Raw genomic sequence first — 9258 nt, 5'->3', positions numbered from 1 at the left:
GAGCGGTTCATTCATGAATTCGTACGACCTTACCTTCATGCTGTGGAAATACAAACCAGAAGACAAAAGACAATGAGCGCAGCGCTGAAAAGGGGCGGGGCTATATAAGGTCTGTAGCTCCTTAGATGAATCTCGCCTTACTTTTGAAGTAGATGACAGTACTCTGCGGAGGAGTAAAGTAAGTGCAGACAAGATGGACAATTCTGACTCATTGGGGATCAGACACTTATTAGATCAAAGATGGATATTGTGTAGTTTAAGTAATTTGTTCCTAATAAATTGAATGCAACTCAAAATCAGCTGCTTTTATATGAAAATACAGTTTATGTACATCACACCCAGTTATTTAATTTTTATGACAACTATTACACACAGAGATCACATTGTTGTAGTGTTTGGGAAGATTCACACATAATTTAAACACAAAATCACATGATAGCAGATATAAAAAACAAACATTTTAGAAGAGAGTTGAACCAATTAGCATTAAGCTGTGTCGTCAGCGAGTGGATTCCCATCGTGCTTTTGGTCAGCGCACTCAGCACTCGATTGCACAGCCGCTGTTGCAAAAGATTTTTGGAAAACATCAGCATGACATCAGAGCAAGTAGGATGCCACTTCGACACATTTCTAACCAGCATGCATTTTTTGCATTGTATTGCATACAAATCCAGTCGGGGACAAGATACTAAAAAATTGGGACTGTCCCCGGAAAACTAGGATATCTGGTAACCCAAAACTAGCAGCCTGTTAGTTGGGCTTTTGTTGCACAATTTGCAATGTATTTGTGGGCTGTAGTCTCTAGTCAGGGGTAAGACACCAAAAACCGGGACTGTCCCCAGAAAACAGGGACGACTGGTCACACTAAAATTTGCTGCACCTTCTTCCAAAAATTTCCATATTGTTCTGTTTTATCTTAAAGGGATAGTTCACCCAAAAATGAAAATTCTGTCATTAATTACTCACCTTCATGTCGTTCCAAACCTGTAAGGCCCCGATCAGACAGAATGCGTCTGAGCGGAAAAAAAGCAACTCTGAGCGGAAAAGCGCCTGACATCATTCATGGTTTTTTTCCGTTGTCCAATCGAATGAATGGAGAGGCGGGCCTTCTGTTGTGGTGACGAAAGTTTACCGTTGCTTAGAAAGTCCGGAGACTGCAATGATGGAGAAGAAACTTTTGGTGTCTGTCACGGGTTACCCGGAGCTGTATTTTTTAAGGTTTCTGCTAATATGACAGTTTACTTAACAGTAAAAACCAAAGATTTTAGAGCGCTCGCGCTATACTCCTTTGATTAGACTGACAGGACAGCTGATTTGGTGCAACATTACACAGCACACTACTCTTTTTAAAAGTCACCAAAAAAACAAAAACAAAAGGCAGTGCGGTGCGCCTCACGTTTTCAGACAAGCGTTCGGTGTGATCGGGGCCTAAAGGTGCTTCCACGCGGAGTCTGAAATTTTCACGTGTGTTTTTCCGTTTTCGTCATCCTTTCCTATCAAAATGCATGCTACGGATGCGAAAAGGCAGAAAATCGAACCTGATCCGATTTTTTTTTTTTATGACGGACGAAAGTTTCGGAGGCAGTGTGTAAACATGATTGACACAACGTGACGTCGTATTTATTTTTTAACGTGTGAAAATGTCGTTCTGCAATGGCTTTTAGACCTTCGTTCATCTTCAGAACACAAATTAAGATATTTTTGATGAAATCCGAGAGCTCTCTGACCCTCCATAGACAGCAAGTGTACTACCATGATTAAGCCACAGAACACTGGTAAAACAGTCCATGTGACATCAGGGGTTCAACCGCAATTTTACGAAGCTACGAGAATACTCTGCAGGTTTTTTTCTGGTCTTAATTGGTCTTTCCATAGTTTTTCAGTTTTAATTAAGTGCTCTTAATTAGATCTAGAGAACACTTCAGACTACACCTTTAAAGCCACAGTCACACTAGACTTTTCGTTCCATTGACTTCTGTTCATACGCATGCAAATTCGTCAGACCGGAAACGCAAGCCCGTGCAAAGATATTTCATATTCCGCTGCGTAGCAAAGTTCAAGTTTTGTGACCTCTGGCCTACGAATTCGTGTGATACCGTGTGACCAACAGCAGATCATTATCACAGCGTGACCTATCTGAATTAAAAGAACATACATTTAAAACTGCAGCGCTGCAGGTAAGTGGCGTAGATTGTGTGCTTTTACATTTTAGATGCATTATAATTAGTTACGTGTTGAATTTAAGTTTTTAAAAAGATGCTGCACCGTGTGACGTCATATCAGGGCAATTACACGCTCAAAGGCTGTGTCCAAATTCAGGGTCTGCATCCTCCTTAGGATCCTTCCTACCCGGTTGAAGGAGGAGGGATCCTCCGACGTCCGCAAAACCCGGAAGTCGGTGTTTGTGAATTTGGACAGTCTACCCTTCTTTCAGTTCCCTCCCTTACCCGTTGCTCATATCCTGTCGCCTAGCAACCGTGACAGCGCCAAGCAAGAAGCGGGAAAATGGACAAACAAAGAGTTATTCTCCTCATTTTAATTCTTTTGGAAGAAATAATGCAATTAAATAAATTAAATACTTTCTTTGCTCGTTGTCGGAGAGTTTTTTATATCAGACTACAAGACAGTCACATCCAGATAAGCCATTATAGCCTATTTTTATTTGTTTTTAAGTATTCTACTAATTTCTCCTACAAATTCATTGAGCCGAAGCATAAACTTTAGCTTGTTTTATCAAAGAAACTCCTCTCCCACTCCGCTACCGCTCGCTTCGTCCGCCATTACGCTCTGCCGAAAAGAATTATGGGATAGGTAGGACGGGAAAGGATCCACCACACCCATCCTTCCAATTCGGGGAAAAGGAGGACGTATTTGTGACCCGCATTTGAAGGATCCTACGAATTTGGACAGCCTTCGTCGCGGCGCTGTGACGTAACATCCTTCAAATGAGTACTCCGAAGGATGCAGACCCTGAATTTGGACACAGCCAAAGTCTGGTGCGACCATGGCCGTCTTCTTCTTGTTTTGGATCGCAGACTTATCCCCAGAACGATGAGGTGCCGGATTGGACAAAAGAGAAGCGAATGCAGAGAGCGACTGAGTGTGACCGAGAGCGACAGTGCGCGAGAGACCAAAATTAATCTTTAAAGGAAAATATAGTAACACAACCGTCAAAGATACCTATAAATAATACGGATATTAAAGCAGAAGTACAAAAAAAAAAAATCTCGAGACATGTCTTTTACATTCTGGGCGCAGCTGGCAGTAACGTTATCATACTACAGTTTAATATCACATTATAAAGTGTGAGTGTATCACAAGTTATGTTTACACCTGCGTTCTTCCTCGGGATGCATATTTACATCCGGTGCTGCACCGGAAGCCATTGTTATTAACGAAGAGTTTTCAAAATGAAATTCTCATGCATAACATGTCTGTAAACACGATTTAGATTACAAATTGTCCATTACATTTTCGGGAATGAATATATACAAGCAATACAGTTTATTCTAACCATAGACGCTGAGTCCTAAAACCCAGCTAAACAAGATTTGGCGCCAAACCGGTCGAATCCGTTGCGTGGTGACGCAGGCGCAGCGTGGGGTTTCCCAGCCCGGAGAGCAGGGTCACCGCGCCCATCTCTGCTGTCTGATGCCGGAGCGAGCGCCTGACAGACCGAGAGCAGGAGAACGACGAGCGTGGGACCTACAAGAAAGGCTACTTCGGACCGAGCGTTGTGTTGACCGCAGTTACCACGAGGCACGTGCGTGAAGCTCGCGTTATTTGGGCCAGAATCAGCGCGGTTGACGCTGTCGCGGCTGCGGTTCGGGGAGTGCCGCTCTCCGCTGACTGACTGACGGACTGTCTGCAGGTCGGGCAGCTGTGGATCTCTCCTCGCTGTTTACAGTAAATGATAGATACACAACGAACTGTCCCGACAGAACACAGGTCAGTGTTAATCGGCCGCTTTCTCTTTAATGCTCGCCTGGTTGGCTTCATTTGGCTGTTCTGGGGTCCGGTGGGGTGGGGGCCTCTGCTGGACTCCACACAAGCGTCTATAATCGTGCACTTATTATGCTCGCTTTTACAATACGTGCAGCAAATATCAAAATTGAACCATTCCTAGGCCACTTAAGTGGTTTAGTATGTTAACTTCCTCAAATCACGGTCATGTGGCAGAGCTGTGCTGTTAGCTGGTTAATATTCGCGATGATCGATGCTAATGCTGTCAGGTGATTCCTGCTAACGCTAAAACTGTAAGGAGAGCCGTGTCTTTGGCATGAAGCTGCTGAAACGGGCTCATCTGGACACCGAGTAACGTTTGGCCTTGTTGACGAATATAAATCCGTGTTTTTGAGCCTGCACTGGTGCATATATGACTGCTCATGATGATGATGATGAAATGGACAGTGAAGATGGAGGATAAAGCCAAACTACCTCCCCCACTTCACTTCATCATGGAGTCGCTCAGCTTGTGCTTTTAACTATCATCTGTCTCCCAGTAAAGCGTCGAAGAGGCGCTGGACTCCGGTGTTATTTCGGTGGCGGATGTGATTCGATCGGGTGTGTGTGTGTGTGTGTGTGAGTGAGTGAGTGTGTGTGTGTGAGTGAGACTGAAGCCTTTGATCGGTTTGAACTGTGAGCCTGTGCTTTTAACGACCTTAAACGCCGGTTAATGGGCTTTTCTCGATCTCTTTAACTCGTTTGTGTTGTGTATGAGTGATTTACTGCGTTCGTGGAGGAAATCTGAATGAGGAAGAGCAGCTCCAGTGTGTTTCATCACAGAATACACTCATGTTGGTGTGATTGTATGTAACGCGGTGTGTGTTTAAAGCGCTTCTGCTGTCTTTGGCTCATGATGTTGTGCTGAAACGTACGCGGGAGCGCGCTTGTGTGTGTGTGTATCGCCAATGCGTTCACGTACTGAATGAATGAGTGTGTGTGTGTTCACGGCCTACAGCTGCTGCAGCCAACAAGATGGCGACTGGAAGACACAGCCCTGCCTCACACACTCACCCCATCACGCATGCTCTCATATACTGCTGAAAACATGACATATGCGCTCAAATTGCATCTGTTATTATACAGGTGAAGCTCAATCACTTCTGAAACATTTATGCACTCCCTCTCAAATATCCTTTCTATAAATCACAGTCAGGTCCTGGAGGGTCGCCGTGCTGCAGACTTCCTCCAGCCTGCCTGCATTCAGATTGGAGCTGAACTCTGCAGGATCCTCATAGAAATGAATGCGTTTCTGATGCCTTCTCTTTGCTGGTTGTGCACACACAAATTACATCTTGGACAGGATAATCTGTTTCACAAACAAATGTTTTCTCCTATCAGCTCCTTCTTTTTAATGAGTCTTTCAAAAGAGACATGAGTTTTCTGATTGAATCAGTTGTAAAATGAAGGCTTGTTCACACCAAAGCGAATATTCATTCCGATAAACATTTTAATTCGAATCAACAGCTGTTGTTTTGCCTGTTCAGTCTGAGACGAGCATTCACATGTAGTCCATAACTATGTATTTTTTCTTTTTACTACTTTTTTCTGTGCCAAGCGGGTTCGAAACAAAGTTGGTAAGAAAGGAAATCTGCTGTATTTGTGCTTTTCTGTAAGTGCCACCTACTGTCAGAAAGCATGTTCTTTTAGCGTGTGCCATTTTTCTACGCATTTTACGCACAGAATCTTCATGCCAGTTATTCACGCATGAAAGAGCCGATGATTGGATCTGAAATAAAAGCAGAAAAACAGAAAAACCACCTGTGGCATCATTAATCAACGTGGTTGAACGTCAAATTTGCGACAGTATTATTTTGTGAAAGTCGTGACTAGCTATTTGATTTATTTAACGACGCATCATACGATTTATTAATTTATTTAACGATGCATATGCTAGTTAAGCAGCAAGTTACATCCTTGTACAGGAAACGCACCCCAGAATGTTACGTGTGCTCTTGAATATCCGTTACATGTCTAAAATATCTTTTGTCTGTTTCATTTGCCCATCATTCACAAAATTTGACCCGTGACTCTTTTCTTAAGTGCTTGTGAAATATTGTGGCTAGCAATAAGAGTTCAGGACTCTCAGCTCTGTTTAACATATTTTACAGTTTTCATCAATTGTGCAAAAAAAACCCAGAAAAATGTCAGACGTCTGCGGATTTAATGTGAACCTGCACATCCCGTCATATTTTGGATTTGAGCACGTGAGGCTGCTGTAAGGTGGGCTGCGCTTTGTTGCATGTAATCTTATGTAACCAAGCGTCAGATGAAGTAAAAAGCCCTGCACACATTCACAGGACACAGACCTCATGAAAGACAGCAAACAAAAGTCTCAGAAAACCTTTTTATTCATAATTCCCAAACCATCTAAAATTCTCCCTGTGATCTTGATTCATATCGCTGTCGTTGGTCCACAGGAAGTGTATCAGATGTGGCGTGAAGTTTCTGAGACACTGCAGGAACTGCAGAGAAGCTCCTGCTTGCTGCCTTACGCCCATGTTTAGCAGAAACAAGTGCATGAGGTGCTTAAAGGCTCAAAACATGCTACGCAAGCTCAGGTTCTGTAGTGTGTGCAGCTCATAACCCAGTGTAGGTGCATACTGCATTCTCAGCACTGCCGCAAGGGGCTTCCAGAGGGGTTTGGCTTAAATGTCTTTTTTTTGTTTTATATGGTAATTTTCTCTTTCGGGTCAGCAACTGTCGTGATGAAACGGCAGTCTGAAATGAATCTTGCTGAGTGCCTTACCTGAATAAGAGCACTTCGATTTTAATGTCAGTAGCATTTGAATGTGGCTATTGGCTTGTTAATGCAGTTCATTGGTTGTGTGCTTGTTTCTGCACTCGAATACTTGCGCTAAGTATCTTTTCTGCTCTTAGAGTCAGAAGTAAACTGAATCAGCTCAAGTGTGCTTTTCATACTCATTGATACTTCTGTGTTAGCTTTAAAATGTTCAAATTGGCATTATTACAAAACACGTGAAGATGCAGAAAGTACGTGAAGCCTGTGAATATTTGTTGCTTTTATTGTAATGCGTTTTTTTTCTTTATTTGAATTTTTTTTATCCCACTTCATGTTTTCAGCCGCAGCTCTGAATAGGATTAAATTGTTCCCATCTGTAGAGGCTTTTAGGATTATGGGTTTGGTCAGTGATAGTGCTGATTTGCCTCGTGTCTGATTTATCCAGCTGTCTCCACAGTTGACATGCCCTCTCAACATATTTGATCTTTGATAATGCTTAAAGTTCGTGCCACTGCATGCTGTCGTACTGTAACTGTGGCTCTCATGGCATATTTTTGTTTGATGTGTCAGTATTTGTAGTTGCGTTACGTAATCTGTATGAATGACGAGGTCAAAGCGCATCGGCTCATGTTTGCTGTCTGAAGGGAGCAAAATCAAAGCAGCCAGCTCACGTTCATCTAAAGCAGGGGTAACCAGCACTGCTCCTGTAGATTTGAGCTCCAAAACCAATGAAACACAACCTGGGCCACCTGATTAAAGCGTTCAGGAGGATACGATTGGGCGATGTCTACCAAACTGGCATCGGGCGATGTCTACAGTGAAGCATCGTGATGGACGATGACGAATAGTGAATCTGTATTTGGAAAGGCACAGAAAACGAATACCGCATTCTACTGAGCCACTAAAGTAGTGCTGGGTGGTATGACCAAAAATTTATATCATGGTATTTTAAAAATTATACCCGTTTCATGGTATATGATGTTTTTTTTATGTTTTTTCATGCATGACCGGGTGATAACCACATTTTCTACTTATTGACTGAGGAAATACTGCAGTAGATTGACTTAGAAAAAAGTTGTCATTTTACCCGAAGATATTGTTTGTCATTTTAGAGTTTCTATAAAAAAAAGATAAAAATAATGCTAAGATAACTATACTACTACGAATTCTACTACTAATAACAATCTAAAATGCACTAAGGATTAATGAGCTGCTGGATTCATGAATATTAATCAGCTGCGTTCACTCAAACTGATTCGCTGAAATCAAAACATGGTCGATAATAGGTGAGTATCAGCCAATGAGATTGTCGTTTGTGCATTAGTCCCGCTTAAAAGCTGAAGAACTCCAAAGGAACTTCGATATTTATAATATTAACTAATATAATAAATAGATTTTTCGATTACCGTATTGACCCGAATATAAGACAATGTTTTTTTCTTGGAAATACATCTGAAAAAACGCAGTGGTCTTATATTCAGGGTCTAGACTTTGACATGTCAATAATACACCCACAACAATAGGTGGCGCCAAAAAATGCATAAAACGAGTGTGCCATGAAATATGTAATGTGTTGTAAAGATCGCGAGTGAAAACAAAATAAAAAGAAAATGCTTACAGAGGCATGAGTCGTGACCGTCATGTTAGCCTGATGGGACCAAACTTCCTCTGTATGTGATTTTAAAACATAAGACAGTGCCCAGATTTGAAGACTACAATAAGTTTTCACTTCTACTGTTAATGACATTTTGGTAGGCTACTATGAGATGGATGGACTAAATGTTATATAATTCAGATGGGCTACCTGTTATTTTTATGGTATATCAGAGTGTATATTTTTAAATGTCATTGGTACATTTTACCACAATTTACCATACTTTCAAAACGAAAATTAAAATAGGAAAAATATGCAATATGAAAATAATTTAAGAAAAAAAATGTGTTTTACAGAGAGAAAAACAAACAAACAAGATTTGGTTTTCAAAAAGCCTTTTTCCAAAAGTCTTATAATCAGGGTCATCTTATATTCGGGTCAATACGGTAATGGTTTTTTTAAATGACGTCGATTCGATATCGATTCTCAAAAGCCACAAATCGATTTTTTCCGGTATTTCAGCACACATTTAAAACGAGATCTGATTAATGTGATTCTTATGATTAGTCTTATCCACGAGATGTCATCCTTATTTACCGTGCGCGATGTTACAGCAGAAAGCCTGTGCTTCATTCAGTGCTTATCATGGAGATACTGTTGATGAGAACCAAGAACAAAGCCATACGCGGGATTCGTAATGCTCAGCTGAAATGCTGTAGTAATGCTATAAACCTGTGGAAGCATCTGATATCACGCATAAGGCGCCATGATTTCCGCAATAAATAAATGAATGAATGAATGAATGGCGGATGGCTCGACACAGTTTTGTTTATTACACACATACTAAAGCGCAGACGACGCTCGCTGTGTTTTCATCTTCTGCCGTCTCACTATATGATGCTATTAACACACGAATATC

The 9258-nt window shown here is 41.6% G+C and overlaps 1 protein-coding gene across 1 annotated transcript in view; it reads left to right on the top strand.

Moving 5' to 3' along the window:
• The first annotated feature begins 2864 nt into the window (after positions 1-2864).
• LOC306849574 (guanine nucleotide-binding protein G(I)/G(S)/G(T) subunit beta-1) overlaps positions 2865-9258 on the top strand; it is a 50781-nt gene continuing 44387 nt past the window's right edge. Inside the window, exon 1 of the mRNA XM_079384710.1 lies at positions 2865-3948. The gene's annotated coding sequence lies outside the window, so the exon portion shown is untranslated. The remainder of the gene's footprint in view (positions 3949-9258) is intronic.

The sequence above is a fragment of the Barbus barbus genome (assembly GCF_936440315.1).
Source record: "Barbus barbus genome assembly, chromosome: 29".
NCBI lineage: Eukaryota > Metazoa > Chordata > Actinopteri > Cypriniformes > Cyprinidae > Barbus > Barbus barbus.
The sequence above is the reverse complement of the archived record's forward strand: the minus strand, read 5'-3'. Positions and strand labels throughout refer to the sequence as shown.